The sequence below is a fragment of the Hypanus sabinus genome, chromosome 7, assembly GCF_030144855.1.
Source record: "Hypanus sabinus isolate sHypSab1 chromosome 7, sHypSab1.hap1, whole genome shotgun sequence".
Taxonomy (NCBI): domain Eukaryota; kingdom Metazoa; phylum Chordata; class Chondrichthyes; order Myliobatiformes; family Dasyatidae; genus Hypanus; species Hypanus sabinus.
Genome location: NC_082712.1, coordinates 71,311,199 through 71,327,564, shown reverse-complemented (window position 1 = coordinate 71,327,564; position 16,366 = coordinate 71,311,199). Strand labels below are relative to the sequence as shown.

The following is a 16,366-nucleotide window of genomic DNA, read 5'->3' as shown; positions in this document are numbered from 1 at the left end:
TGGGTGGAGGGTGCTGATGCTTTCTAGCTGATGTGGGGGACGTGAGGGTTGATGCTTTGCTTCTGTTTGTGTTTGGGAGCGGGAGCAAGGGTTCTAATGTTTTTGCTCTCACTCATTTTTTGGGGTTAACTTCCGTTTTCGTGGATTTTTGTGAAGAACAAGAATTTCAGGTTGTATAATGTTACTCATTTTCTGATATTAAATGGAACTATTGAATTGTTGAACTATATTTTTAAAAGTTAAATTAAATAAGTACTGCAAAAAGAGAAAAAGGTGTTAAGGTAGTGTTCATGGGTTCAAATGTCCATTCAGAAATCTGATGGCAGAGGAGAAGAAGCTATTCCTGATCAACGAATGTATGCCTTTAGGTTCCTGTACCTCCTTCTTGATGGTAGCAATGAGAAGAGACCACATCCTGGTTGATTGGGTCCTTAATGATGGTTGCCGCCTTATTGAGGCATTGCTCTTTGAAGATATCCTGGATTTGTAGGGGACTAGTGCCCATGATGGAGCTGACTGAGTTTACAATTTTGTGCAGCTTATTTCAATCTTGTGCAGTGCACTCCCCCCCACCCATGCTAAATGGCCATACAGCCAATTAGAATGCTCTTCACAGCAATCTGTAACAATTTGTGAGTTTCTTTGGTGAGATAGAAAACTTTCTCAAACTTCTAATGAAATACAGCCTCGTCTTTGTAACTATGCCTACACTTTATGTTGGGCCCAGGATAGATCATCAGAGATGTTCACACTTTCGAACTTTAAATTGCTCACCCTTTCCACTTCTGATCCTTCAAGGAGGACTGGTGTGTGTTCGCTCATCTTACACTTTTTGAAGTCCAAAATCAATTCTTTGGTCTTACTAATATTTAGTGCTAAGTTGTTGCTGTGTCATCACTCAACCAGGTGATCTATATTGCTTCTGTATACCATCATCCGAAATTCTGCTAGCAACAGTTGTGCCATCAGGAAAGTTATAGATGCTGTTTGAGCTGTGCCTTGCCACATAGTCATGGGCGTAGAACGAGTGGAGCAGTGGGCTCAGCTCACATCCTTCAGGTGTGTCCGTGTTGATTATCAGAAGGCAGGGGAATGGGATTGAGAGGGATAATAAATCAGCCATGATGGTGGAGTAGATTGATGGGCCAAATGGCCTAATTCTTCTCCCTGGTCTTATGCTCTTATGTTCTATTGTTTGGGCAGTAACAATGCCAAATGAGGTCCATTAGATTTATTTAAGATCATCATATACTATCCATCAATAAGATCATCACCTGCAGAATTAAATCTGTCTTCCTCTTCTCAGCCGCGGCTTGACATGCTGAGTTTTCTAGCATTTTCTCATTTGTATGAAATATTTGCAAGATCAATAGTGATTGCTTTATGGAAACTGCTGCTATGATTTTTTTTTACAATTGTTTGCTACATTCCAGTGTTCTTTCCTGAAAACAAATGTACTTTTGTAAAGCTCTAGTCGACAGATCTGTATATGTCCAGGAATTGAATATACTCAAAACAGATGTTGATTATGGAAGGTGAAGGTTGTCCTTTTATTCCTTAGGGCAGAAAAAAAAATCAGTTATTCGGAATTTTGAAAGATACTCTGAGCACTATACTTAGCACTGAACAGTTAGGAGTTTCAACAAATAATGTCTCGTTGATCTTCTGAAGGACCGAAAAAGGCATTGCAGATCACATTGGCCTTCCATGTTCAGTACTTATCTGAGGTGATAGCCCAAGGCATTTTACTCAATAAATATAATGACAAGAATTAGAAGTGTAAAGCTAAAATATCTAAACAAGTTTTGACCTCTACCACTTATGGGAAATGCTAGATTTCAAGTCAAACTATTTGAGATTGTCTTGGTGTCATTCTGCAAATCACGCTTTTCACAGTTAGTTCTAGTGCTAAGCTGACAGTCAAAGGAGAGGCACATTTAAAGCTTGCTTTCCTCCCATTTGAAACTTGGCTGCCCAAATGTTCTGCATCATGGAAGAGTAATGGGTAGGGAAAAGAAGGGTCAGAGTTTTCAACCGTGGGATATAGTAGTTCACTGAGCTTACATCTCAACAGGGCATTGCTGCAACGATTCACCTTCATGTTTTCTATGGCAGTGCCTTTGGAAACAGTGCTCCACAGAGAGTTCTTGTCATGTGCCTAACGGCTCAATGTTTCTTTTCCACTTGACATTTCGGTTTGTGCTTTACTCAATAAAGGAAACTAAATATGTATTGTGAGGAAAACTACTTACTTGTTGATCTGCATTGGAAGCAAAGGATGAACCACATTATGATCTATTTTTATGCTCTGTTAGAGCCTATAATGTATTGAAGAACAGCAACACTAATAACATTTTGACAGGCATACGATTCTAGCATTACTCAGGAAGTCATTTAATCAATGCTTTATTATATCTTGTTGATAATACACAGTTATTTACCAATAATGTCATATAGTAGTATTATATATTAATAAAACTAGTATAAACCTATTAATAACACATTTTCCACTACATTAAGGATATTACTGACAAATTATTATTTTTGCTATTATTGAAATAGAGAGGAGAGTAGGAAAATCTTGATGCCATATTTTCATAAATATGGAGTATGATTCTCAGTGGAAATGGAAATTTATATTTCTTGGTTGTAAATGGTGATCCATTTTGACCTGGAATTGTTTGTTTCTTCCTAAGGATTATAAGAGGATAACTAAATAGGTTCAAAGCTCAAAGTACATTTATTATCAAAGTATGTATACATTATACAACCTTAATATTCATCTTCTAACAGGCAGCCATGAAACAAAGAAACCCAAAGGAACTCATAAAAAAAGACTGTCAAACACCCCAAAGTGCGGGGAAAAACAAGAGAAAAAACAGACATTGGAAACAATAACCACAAAGAAGTAGTATTCTGAACTGAAGTCCACACAGACCCTTAGTTCAGTGCAGAGCCAAGTAAACATCGTGGAATAGCGAGCTGAAATGGCCATCCCTCGGCTCAGGTACCAACATCCCGAACTTTTCAATCTGGCCCAGCGCCTACATTGACATCCAAACATTGGGTTCAATCATTTTGATATACTCTGGGCCCTGGACGCCGCCACCTTAATTCAACATGTACCCGACATTTCCAATTCAGCCTGGCATTTAAATCATCGTGAAAACATCAGGTTTTGTCACTTTGATACGCTCTGGGGTCTGGAGTCCACCAGCAGTGCCCGACCTTTCCAAATTGGCCTGGTGCTTAAATCAATTGAAATTTGTGTCTCCCTTGCTGTCAGCTGCCTCACCTTGCCTTGGCTCTACCACATCAAATTGTTTTCAAGTTCAAAGGGAAGTTCCAGACTATTGCCTGCGATGATTGTTTACCACAAAAAGAGTGATTAACAAAGCATTTAAGTTTCTCTTGTTTTATCAGCCAGCAGCCAGTAGTCACCAATTAGTGTGAGCCTAAGAAGCCATGAAGCAGGTGGGAAGAGGAAAAGCTGAGTCTTGAAACTGGAGGTAGGTAAAATTGTTTCCAGCACATGTGAAACAGCAGAAAAAAATATAGCAACAGTGACTGCATGAAATCTTAGCCAGCTACGCATGGTGAGTGGAAAAACATGTAAAAAACACTGCAAGCCAATATTAAACTGAAACAATGTCAAATACAAGCACCTTCTGTTTACTTGTCTGCACTTCTTATATCAGATTCCTATTTCCAAGTGTGACGTATCTGCTCTGAACTTTCTTTTGACCTTTGTATTTTTAACCGTGTTAGAAGATTAACTGGACAGATTGAAAAGATCTTGCGGTCATTATGTCAGGCATGTTCGATATCATGCGGTTCTGTCTTCATAGCAAATAGCACATTCATAATTAATCTTTTAAAGGTCATTTTTTTTAAAGATGAATGCACAAGTCTATGATATTTTGAGAGTTTTGCATCTGCACATTGTTCCTACTGCAAAGCTCTCTTGTCATCACTCTGTGGATTGGCTTAAAGTGACACAGCAGAACATTAAACGAATTACAAAGTTGAAGTTCAAAGCACTTTTATTATCTAAGTATGTATGATGCCAGGTACTATACTGAGATTGATTTTCTTGAAGGCATTTACAGGGAAAAAGGTATCTAATAGAATTTATGAAAATCTATACATAAACCCTGGTCCTTCAGGTTTGGGGGTTCAACTCAGGGCTAACAACCCTGAATAAGGCCATAATACACAGGAGCAGAATTAGGCCATGTGGCCCATCGAGTCTGTTCCACCATTCAATCATAACTGATCCTATTCTCCCCTCCTCAGCCCCTCTCCCCAGCCTTGTCCCCCTATCCTTTGATGCCATGTCCAATCAAGAACCTATCAATTTCTGCCTTAAGTATACCCAGCAACCTGGTCTCCACAGCTGCCTCTGGTAACAAATTCCACAAATTCACTACCCTCTGTCTAAAGAAAATTTTCTGCATCTCTGTTTTAAAAAATATCTGTTTTAACCCTCTATCCTGATGATGTGCCCTCTTGTCCTTGGCTCCCCTACCATGGGAAACATCCTTTCCTATCCACTCTGTCCAGGCCTTTCAACATACAAAAAATATCAATGAGATACCCCTTTGCCCTTCTAAATTCCGGTGAGTACAAACTCAGAGCTATCAAACGTTCCTCGTATGATAACCTTTTCATCCCTGAGATCATCCTTGTGAACCTCCTCTGAGCCCTTTCCAATGCCAACACAACTATTCTGAGATAAGGAGCCCAAAACTTTTCACTATACTCAAGGTAAGGCCTCAACCGTGCCTTATAAAACCTTAGCATCACATCCCTGTTTTTTCATTGTGGACCTCTTGAGATGAATGCCAACATTGCATTTTCCCTCCTCACTGCTGACTCTACCTGCAAGTGGTGTGTTCTGCACAAGGACTCCTAAATCCCTTTGCATCTCCCATTTTTGGATTTTCTCCCCAATTTAGAAAATAGTTTGCACATTTATTTCTACTACCAAAATGCATAACCATGCAATTTCCAACATTTTATTTCACTTGCTACTCTCTTGTCCATTCCCTAATCTGTCTAAATCCTTCTACAGCCTACCTGTTTCCTCAACACTACCTGCCCCTGCATCAATCTTCAAATCATCTGCAAACTTGGCAACAAAGCCACCTATTCCATCAATAAATCATTGATATACAGCATAAAAAGAAGCAGTTTCAACACCGACCCCTGTGGAACACCACTAGTCACTGGCAGCCAACCAAAAATGGATCCTTTTATTCCCACTCTTTGCCTCTTTCTAATCAGGCAATGCTCTAACCATGCCAGTAACTTTTCTGTAATACGATGGGCTCTTAACTTATAAAGCAGGCTCATGTGTGACACCTTGTCAAAAGCCTTCTGGAAGTCCAAATATACAACACACACAACATCCCCTTTATCTGTCCTAATTCCAATCTCCTCAAAGAATTCTAACCAGTTTGTTAGGCAAGTTTTTCCCTTAAGGAAAAAGTGCTGACTTTGTCCTATCTTGTTCTGTGTCTTCAAGTACTCCATAATCTCATCCTTAACAATTGACTCTAACATCTTCCCAAACACTGATAACAGGCTAACTGGTCTATGACTTCTATTCTGCTGTCTTCTTCCTTTCTTAAAGAGTGGAATGACAGAGTACAATGATCTTGAAAGATTATTAATGCCTCATCAATCTCTACTGCTACTTCATTCAGAACCCTATGATGCAGTCAATCTGGTCATGGTGACCTATGGACCCATAGATCTTTTAGCATTTTGAGCACCTTCTCCCTTGTAAAGGTAACTGTGCTCACTTGTCTTCCGTCACACCCTTCAACACTGGGCACCCTGCTAGTGTCTTCCACAGTGAAGACTGATGCAAAATACTCATTTAGTTCATCTGCCATCTCCTTATTCCCGGTATTTTTTCACTGGCCTCGTTTTTTAGTGGTCCTATTATCACTCTCATCTCTCTTTTATTTTTTTACTTTCTTGAGAAAGCTTTTACTATCCATGGTGATATTGTTTGCCAGCTTGCTTTCATAGTTCACCTTTTACCTCCTGATGATTCTTTCAGTGCTCTCTGTAGAATTTTAAAAGCTTCCCAATCCTGTGTCTTCCCACTAATGCTTCCTTTGTTGTATGCCCTCTTGTTTGCTTTTACATTAGCTTTGACTTACCTCATCAGCCACAGTTGTATTATTTTGCTATTTAAGTTATTTCTTCACTTCTGGAATACATCTATCCTGTACCTTCCTCCTTTTGCTCAGAAACTCACATTATTGCTGCTCTGCGGTCATCCCTGCCAGCATCTCATTCCAATTTACTTTGGCCATCTCCTCTCTCAAATCACTATAACTTCCTTTACTCCACTGAAATACTACCATGTCAGACTTTACTTTCTCCTATCAAATTTCAACTCAATCATATTGTAATCACTGGTTCCTAAGGCTTCTATTACCCTAAGCTCCCTGATTACCTCCAGTTCATTAGATAACACCCAGTCTAGTATAGCTGATCCCTAGTAGACTCAACAATAAACTGCTCTAAAAGGCCATCTCATAAGCTTTCAACAAACTGACTCTCTTGAGCATATCGAACCTGATTTTCCCAATCGACCTGCATGTTGAAATCTCCCATGACTATTATAACACTGACTTTTGACATGCCTTTTTTATTTCCTGTGTAATTTGTGGACCACATCCCAGCTACTGTTGGGAGACGTGTATACAACTTCCATTAGGGTCCTTTTACCCTTGCAATTTCTTTACTCAAACCACAAGGATTCACATCTTCTGATCCTATGTCACATCTTTCTACTGATTTGATGCCATTATTTAGGACCAGAGCAATGTCACTCCTACTGCCTACTTTCCTATCCTTCCGATGCAATGTGTAACCTTGAACATTTAGCTCCCAACTACAACCGTCCTTCAGCCACAATTCAGTGATGTCCACAACATCATACCTAACATCTGTTAGAGTGGCACAAGATCATCCACCTAATTTCTTATAGTCCATGCATTGAGATATAAAACTGAGTACTGTATTTGCTACCCTTTTTGATTCTGTATCCCTAATGCACTCATACTATTAAGTGCTACACCTGTCCCTACAACCCTCTTACCACCGTTCAGGGCCCCAAACAGTCCTTCCAGGTGAGGCAACACTTCACTTCTGAGTCTGGTGGGGTAATCTACTGCATCCGGTGCTCCTGCTGTGGCCTCCTCTACATCGGTGAGATGCGACGCAGATTGGGGGACCGCTTCGTTGAGCACCTCCGCTCTGTCCACGACAACAGACAGGATTTTCCAGTTGCCACCCACTTCAACTCTGCTTCACATTCCCATTTGGATATGTCCATACACGGCCTCCTCTATTGCAATGGTGAGGCCAAACTCAGGTTGCAGGAGCAATACCTGATATATTCTCTGGGTAGTCTCCAGCCCCTTGGTATGAACATCAAATTCACCAGCTTCCGGTAATTCCCTCCCTCTCCTTTCCACCATCCCACTTTCACTCTGCTTCCTCTTCCGGCAGCCTATCACCTCTCTCATGATTCCGCCTTCTTCTACCACCCATAGTGCTTTCCCCTTACATTCCTTCTTCACCTTTCCTGACTATCCCCTCTCTGCTTCCCTTCCCCCACACCTTGATCTTTCCTTTGATAGGTTTTTCACCTGGCACTTACCAGCCTTCTCCTTCCCACCCTCCCCCCACCTTCCTTATGGGGCCCCTGCCCCCTCCTTCTTCAGTCCTGATGAAGGGTCTCAGCCTGAAACGTTGACTGCTCATTTCCATGGATGCTGCCCAACCTGCTGAGTTCCTCCAGCTTGATTGTATATGTTGATTGCACTAATACTCACCCTGATGGTTGCAATTTTGTCCTGTCATCTGCCTACCCTTCTTGACAGTCTGACTGCACACTATCTTTGCTTTTTTATCACCACCTATCCCTTCATTCTGGTTCCCAACCCCTGCCAAGTTAGTTTAAACATTCCCCAACAGCTCTAACAAACATGCCTGCAGGAATATTAGTTCCCCTTGGGTTCAGAAGAGAACCGAATGATCCAATAACATGAAGCCATGCCCTCTGCATCAGCTTCTCCACCATGCATTTATCTGCCAAGTTATCCTGTTTCTATCCTCACTGGTGCATGGCATAGGTAGTAATCCAGAAATTGCTATCTGGGAGGTGCTACTTCTTAGCTTTCTACCAAGTTCTCTAAATTCACTTTTCAGGACCTTTTTGTTCATCCTCCATACATCATTGGTACCAATATGTACCAAGACATCTGGCTGCTCTCCCTCCCTCTCCAAAATATTGTGGACATGATCTGAGACCTCCCTGACCCGGACACCAGGGAGATAACATACCATTCGTGTGTTTCGTTCACGTCCTCAGCAACTCTTGTCTGTTCCCCTCACTATTGCGTCCCCTATCACTACTGCTTACCTCTTCTCCCCCCTTCCCTTTGGGACCATGGATCTATGCTCTGCGCCATTATCCTGATCTCCATGGCATACCCCTGGGAGGTCATCCCCCGCAACAGTATATTTATTTTTGAGGGGAAAGGGTTCAGGGGTTCTCTGCATTAACTGTCTATTCACATTTCCATTTCCCCCAACAGTCACCAAGTTACTTGCCTCCTGCAGCTTCAGGGTTACTATTTTCCCGTAACTCTGATTGATGGTCTACTCACTCTCCCGCCCAAGCCAAAGGTCATCCAGCTGCTGCTTTAGATCTCTAGCACAGCATCCAAGGATTGGCAGCCGGATGCACTCCATGCAGATGTAGTTCCCTGGGAGACTCTGGATCTCCCAGGACTCTAACATCTGGCATGAAGAACACACAACAGTCATTTACTACAATAGGTACAGTCAGAGGGAAAAAAAAGGGAAACTTATAGAAGCTAACTCAGAAATAATATCTCTTTTGAGCCAAAACCTCCTTTGAGTCAAAGCCTGATGCTCCTATTCTCACCAGTGGCCTACTCCCAACAGTGGCTGTCCTGACTATGGTCGCCCAGCTTGTCCTTCCTATACTTTTAAACAAGCATCGCTGGCCTGCGAGAAACCTGGTCACTGTGGCCTGCTCCTGCTGCTGAGTGGGCCATTGAAATGAGCCTGAATGCCCGCTAAACTCTCTCTTTAAACAAGTGTAACCGACCTGCGAGAAACCTGGTCACTGTGGCCTGCTCCTGCTGCTGAGTGGGCCATTGAAATCAGCCTGAATGCCCGCTAAACTCTCTCTTTAAACAAGTGTAACCGACCTACGAGAAACCTGGTCACTGTGGCCTGCTATTGCTGCTGAGTGGGCCATTGAAATCAGCCTGAATGCCCGCTAAACTCTCTCTTTAAACAAGTGTAACCGACCTACGAGAAACCTGGTCACTGTGGCCTGCTCCTGCTGCTGAGTGGGCCATTGAAATCAGCCTGAATGCCCGCTAAACTCTCTCTTTAAACAAGTGTAACTGACCTACGAGAAACCTGGTCACTGTGGCCTGCTCCTGCTGCTGAGTGGGCCATTGAAATGAGCCTGAATGCCCGCTAAACTCTCTCTTTAAACAAGTGTAACCGACCTACGAGAAACCTGGTCACTGTGGCCTGCTCCTGCTGCTGAGTGGGCCATTGAAATCAGCCTGAATGCCCGCTAAACTCTCTCTTTAAACAAGTGTAACCGACCTACGAGAAACCTGGTCACTGTGGCCTGCTCCTGCTGCTGAGTGGGCCATTGAAATGAGCCTGAATGCCCGCTAAACTCTCTCTTTAAACAAGTGTAATCGACCTACGAGAAACCTGGTCACTGTGGCCTGCTCCTGCTGCTGAGTGGGCCATTGAAATGAGCCTGAATGCCCGCTAAACTCTCTCTTTAAACAAGTGTAACCGACCTACGAGAAACCTGGTCACTGTGGCCTGCTCCTGCTGCTGAGTGGGCCATTGAAATCAGCCTGAATGCCCGCTAAACTCTCTCTTTAAACAAGTGTAACCGACCTACGAGAAACCTGGTCACTGTGGCCTGCTCCTGCTGCTGAGTGGGCCATTGAAATCAGCCTGAATGCCCGCTAAACTCTCTCTTTAAACAAGTGTAACCGACCTGCGAGAAACCTGGTCACTGTGGCCTGCTCCTGCTGCTGAGTGGGCCATTGAAATGAGCCTGAATGCCCGCTAAACTCTCTCTTTAAACAAGTGTAACCGACCTACGAGAAACCTGGTCACTGTGGCCTGCTATTGCCGCTGATCGGGCTGTCGGAATGGTAAAACAAAATTGTTAAGGAAACAGCAATGAAGAATCCTTCTACATCTGAATGGCCAAGGACAGGCAGTTGGAGGACCTTCATTGCTGCCTTCAGTGTTAGTAGATGAAGCAGGCAGTAAGTATACATAAATCTTCAAAGAGCGACAAAACAATGTGCGAAAGAACACTAACTGTGTAAATAAAAAAATAATACTGGGAACATGAGTTGTAAAGTCTGAGTGTGTAGGCTGCAGAATCTGTTCAGAGTAATAGTAATCAGTGTTATTTATTTATTTAGAAATGCAGTGCAGAATAGGCCCTTCTGAGCCTTCAAGCCATGCTGCCTCGGCAACCTGAGTAAACCTCCAGTTTAGCACTCACCTAATCATGGGACAATTTACAATGACCATTTAACTTACCTGCTATGCCTTTGGATAGTGGGAGGAAACTGAAGCACTTGGAGAAATCCCATGCATTCTTCAGGAAGGACATGTATCGACTCCTTAAAGAGTATGCTGGGATTGAACTCTGAACTCCGAGGCCCCAAGCTGAAATCGCATCGCACCAACTGCTACCGTGGCACTCACTGTTTCAGGACCTTGATGGTTGGAGGGTATAATCTTTTTCTGAACATTTTAGTACCACGAAGGAGTGCATGGCCTGGATGGTGGGGGTCTTTGATGATGGATGGTGCTTCTATGTGGCCCTGCTCCATGTGGGGAAGGCATAGCATGTGATGGACTGGGCGGTATTGTTTGGGAATGGGAAAGGGCTTGTTTTGCTGTTGCTGTTGTCGTTACTTGTGTTTTTCTGAATGAGCTTATGGACATGCAATGTTGGCATGACAGTGTGCTGCCCCTGCCACATCCTCAGGTTGTGTTGCTTGCTAACATAAACAACACATTTACTGTATATTTCAATGTATGTGTGATAAATGAATGAATCAGAATTTGATTGAAATCTTGTGCTTTTCTGTAACTCTTGTTCTAAATGCCACCAATCTAGCCCTCAGCAGATTTTGAATCTCTTGGTTCATCCAGGTCTTCTGATTGGGTAAAACTCTAAATGATTTTGTGGATACACACTTACAATGTTTGTTCAAGTCCTCTGATGAGTCCATTGACTTGAAGCAGTCCCATTGTCACTCCTCTGCTTCACATGACCTCCTCTTCGTTGTCTTTACTTTGGGTGCCTTGCTGTTTAGTGTCTACCTATATGCAGGTAGAAGGAGGGCAGCCAGATAGTCAGATTTCCCAAAATGTGGTTGAGGGATGGATTGGCAGATATTCTTAATAGTAGTGTAACAGGTGATGGAAGGAATGTTCTTGTCAAAGAACAATGAAAGTATAGTTTGAAACCTACAGTATGTACAGGAGTAGGTCATTTGGCTCATCTAGCCTGGAGTATTTTTCTCGTTCTTCCAAATTCAAGATCTATTCCAGTTTTCTCCCTATATTCCTGCTGTCTCTAATCCCAAAGGGAAATTTTCAACTCCTTCTTGAATATCTATAGTGAAATCAAATTGGTAAATAGAAATAACCAACTTGTCAACAAATGGAAGACAGTAATTAAGCAAAAAAGGTAAAAATGCTTCTGGACAAGAAAATAATGACTTCTGCAGTGAAATATCTAAACTAGTTCAAAAATAAAACAGAAAATACTCACACATCAAGCAGCATCTGTGAAAGAAACACTGTTTCAATTTGAAGACTTGTTCATTAAAATGCCTGCATATGTATCATTGTGTGTGCCCTGAGAACATGTATTTATCACTTTAAATTAGGATAATGAAGGAGGTGGAATTGAATTACCTAAGAAATGTTATTATAGGACCAGAGATGGTTAGGGGGTAGTAGAGAGGAAGGAAATCCTAACAAAGTTTAAAAACTATTTCAGGAATTTTTTGATCAAGAATATTGCTTAATTCTTGTGGCTCGGTGAGCACAGAGGAAAGGATAACCGGATCTTGCTGCTTGCAACGGAAATCTGGTCGACAAACGACTGCAGCACAGAAGGATTGCAAACTGTCTGCTTTGTGTTTGTGTTCTCTGTCTTTAGAGAAGTGAGATAAAGAGTATACCAGAAGGATGAATAAGCAACAGGGTAGAAAAGATGAGGTTGAAGACATGATAAAGAATATTGGTGATGCACCATCAATAACTCACTCTGAGACGTAAAGGCGAGATATCAGCTTTTATTGACTGGAAGAAAGAACAAGCAGTAGTTGACCACCATACTACATCCTGGAGACTGAGGGCTGGGCTCAGGCCTCAATCGCCTTTATACAGGGGTCAATGGGAGGAGCCACAGGAGCAGTCAGCAGGGGGCGTGTCTAGACAGGTATATGTAGTTCACCACAATTGGTATTTGCATGATTGTTCAATTTCAAAGTATATTTATTATCAAAGTGTATATATGTCACTATATACAACCCTAAGAATCATTTTCTTTTGACATAATAAATCTATAATTGAAAAATAACCATAATAGAATCAATGAAAGACCACACCAACTTGCGTGTAAAACCAGTGTGCAAAAGACAACAAACTGTGCAAATACAAAAAGAAAGAAATAATGATAATAAATAAATAAACAATAAATATCAAGAACATGAGATGAAAAGTCCTTGAAAGTGAGTCCATAGTCTATGGGAACATCTCAAAGATGGGGCAAGTGATGTTGAGTGAAGTTATGTCCATGTAATGTTTGGAAGTGAAGTGCAAATGAGTTCCAAGATTAGTAGGAAAAGGTGTACTTGGAAGTAGATGTGGACATTTCTGCCAATGGTGGCATATATCGTCTTTGCGTAATTTACTCAGAAATGAAGAGACAACCTCATTGGTGAGTCTGGAGATGCATGAAGGCTGGGTAAGTAAGTATAATGTATTTTCTTCTCTGAAAGTCATAAGCAAATTGGATGGATCTTACAACAGTGCAGCAGTTTCAAAGATAACATAACTGAGTTAGATTTTTTTTAAACTTTAACTTAACTTTAAAATTCCCAACTGCCATTGTTTCTGAATCAAATGCTTTAGATTGATGAGCATTATGTTGTTGATCATTGTGCATGTACATCTGTAAAAACATAATCCCGCTAGTAAAAAATGATTTTCTGTATCTCTGCTTTCTATGCACCTGGAAAGTCTGATAGTCATTTCCAATCAATTATTTTGAGGTTATCACTGCTGTAATATTACTTATTGAAGGCTTCAATTATATAATTGAAACTTTATGCATGAAGACATTAATAGATAGACAAATATTGATAAGAAAGTTCAAAGTTGACTTGTGATGGTGTTCGGTTTGCTGACTGCAAAGTTCTAAACTCAGAAAAAGATCTTATTGGATATAAATAGCCAGGAGTACCCTCACTAAAAGGAGATAACATTGTAACTACCCAATCTTCAGAGACTGGGTAGTTATTCTCTGTGGCGAGTTTTAGTTGCCAATACTCACTATTGTTCCACCCTTCCTGCCAAGCAGAGAATACCTCCAGCTAGCAAAGTCATTTAAAACACAGTTCATTTATTTACAGTGATACACATTTAAATCCACATAATATTCTTAAAACCCATTTAAAACTCCGAGGATCTCGATCTTCAACATTTCCAAATTACTAAAAAATTCTAAAACACAAACTATTTCCTAAAACACAAATCATTTCCTAAACATAAAGCTTTTCTTAAACATAAAACACAAAGGCTAAAGGATCTCTAAAGCACAGGTACAATTCAAATAGATTAAAAAATCATACCAGGATGCATGCAAACAAATCATCCATCACGGAAACAAAAAACAGAGGAATGGATTCAAACAACAACACACACAAAATGCTGGTGGAACACAGCAGACTAGGCAACATCAATAGGGAGAAGCGCTGTTGACATTTCGGGCCGAGACCCTTCGTCAGGAATGGATTCTAGTTCACTAGAATGGATTCAAGTTTCTTCTGCATTCATTCTTGATCCTAATAAGCATGAACTGTCCTCTACATTTATACCCTTTTTCTCCCATTCGGGTGACCACACTATACTACCTTTCCTCAGATACCCTTTTAACACAGTCTAAAAGCTCTGTGGAGATATAGATTTCAACTAAGACTGTAAATGCTGTAGAAGCTAACTTCCTTGAGCACTTAAAACTTCCAACTATAAACACATCAGTTATTGATATGCTAAATGATATTATCCATCTGTTTTACAAGCTTCCTTGAACTAAGCAACTTAAGAACTTGTCTGTTTCAAACAACCCAAATTAAGCAACCTGTTGACATATACTTTTACTCTTGAGCAATAATAAAGCAGGTGTAGTGAAAATCTCTGCTTTGTACAAAGCATGGTTGCAATGCTGTTCCAGAGCAGTGCTTCATATAAGTTCAAACTGATTACTGTTTTCCATTTACATTTTATGAACTAAATACAGGCTTCCATTTTCAACTGAACAAACTGTTAGTTGGAAGTTTACTTACGTCTGTTTTTAATCTTTCAAGTGGCTGCTGCTGTGTGGCCACCTGTCGCAGGACAGTGAATATCCATAATAGGCCCTTCTCACTAAGTGAAGATTTCTAACCCAGCCTCTTCCTCCCGTGATCAGCTTCGAGATCAAGACTCCAGCCAAGTCTCCTCTTGGGAACAGACTATCATTTCTCCATTAGTTCCAGTAGGTTACTGGTGCCACAAAGGCTCTTTTCTAATCTCTTTGATCTGATTCTCAAGGAACTCACTGAGTATTTCCCAATGTAGGCTTTTCTGTTATTTTCTCTTTAGAGTATTCATTTTCTCAATCTCAGCTGCACAAATTTCCTAAACCTCAAAAGAGTGTCACCATCATATTCTTCCATCAAGACTTGACAACAACACATCAAGGTCCATATTATTAAGTCTATATTTGTCCATCCTTAAAGTCTTCTTCTCCATAAACAGTTCTTGCCAGTTCCTTAATGCAAGTTCAAATCACTGTCACCATCACTGTTAGCTCATCTGGTCAGCTGACAATGTCTCTCAATATATTGAATGAGTTAATCTCATTCACATTAGTGTTCACATTGCTTTCTATGTGGTGTAAAACTTTACTCAGGTTTCCAGAATACAAGTCTCATAAGGAAATTACTGATCATGTATTGCTACCTTCTTTTGCCTCAGGATTTCTAATCTCACATTTTAATTATAGAAAATTATATCCATTAGCTACACGACTTCACAATATGATCATGTAAATGCAGTATAAGGTGAAGTGTTTACAAAAATAAGGAAGAGTACAGTTCTTCTGTTGAGGATTCTGTCTCTAAATCTAAGTTCACAGAAAAGAATGTAAGCACATAGGGATTGGTTATATCCCACTTCTTCAGGGGTGAACAACAATTCTGGTACTACCAAAACACTTGCATAAGTCTCTTCTCATTTTTGTGATTCTGGAGTTTCTAAATAATTGTCCAGGTCTTCCCCCTTTACCTTGTAAAGGATTGCACCTAAATGAGAAGAATTCACACTTCTTCCCAACTTCTATATTTTCCTAGAAAACTAAATGAGCGAGGCTACTCAGTCTGTTCTGTCTGACCACAGGAGTTTATCAACCAAATACACAGCTTGTTGCAGTAACATTAAGTATAACATGAATAGCTGTTTTGGTATGCCTTGTGGCCCTATTTGTTGCATTGTAGGAGTTGGTTGGTTGGTATCCATCTGTCTCGAAGTAAAGTGGGTGATGATTATCATCGTCACAAGCCTGGGTGAAAGGTATGGTGATCCTGAGATACCCAGTTGTTAAGCTCCTCCTCTCAGATTCGCCAGTGTAGTCCAACGGAAAGCTTATGATGCAAAAGGCTTGGCACCAGCCTGACTGCAGGAGCTGCTGGAAGGATGGTCAATGATATCTAGCCGCCTTAGGGACTCCACTCCGGATTTGCTGTCTGGGTTTACTCACATAGCCGTCATCCCTCCCAAGGTTGCCCACAAGGCCCATAGGTGGACATCTGGTTCACGAGCACCAGTGCATATCCACATGCAGGTTGATCTGTGTGTTACGTGTGCGGGGTCCAGACCTCCTCTCCATCCTCTATAGTTCAACCTGAGTCTGAAAGAAGTTCAGTTTCTGAGTGTCACTGGTGAGGAGGCACTACATGAGGCTTGCTGTTGG

General features: G+C 41.2%; 1 long non-coding RNA gene across 2 annotated transcripts in view; it reads left to right on the top strand.

Moving 5' to 3' along the window:
- The first annotated feature begins 3,284 nt into the window (after positions 1-3,284).
- LOC132396344 (uncharacterized) overlaps positions 3,285-16,366 on the top strand; it is a 35,593-nt gene continuing 22,511 nt past the window's right edge. For both annotated transcript variants that reach the window (XR_009512958.1, XR_009512957.1), the window contains exon 1: positions 3,285-3,509. This is a non-coding gene — a long non-coding RNA (uncharacterized LOC132396344). The remainder of the gene's footprint in view (positions 3,510-16,366) is intronic.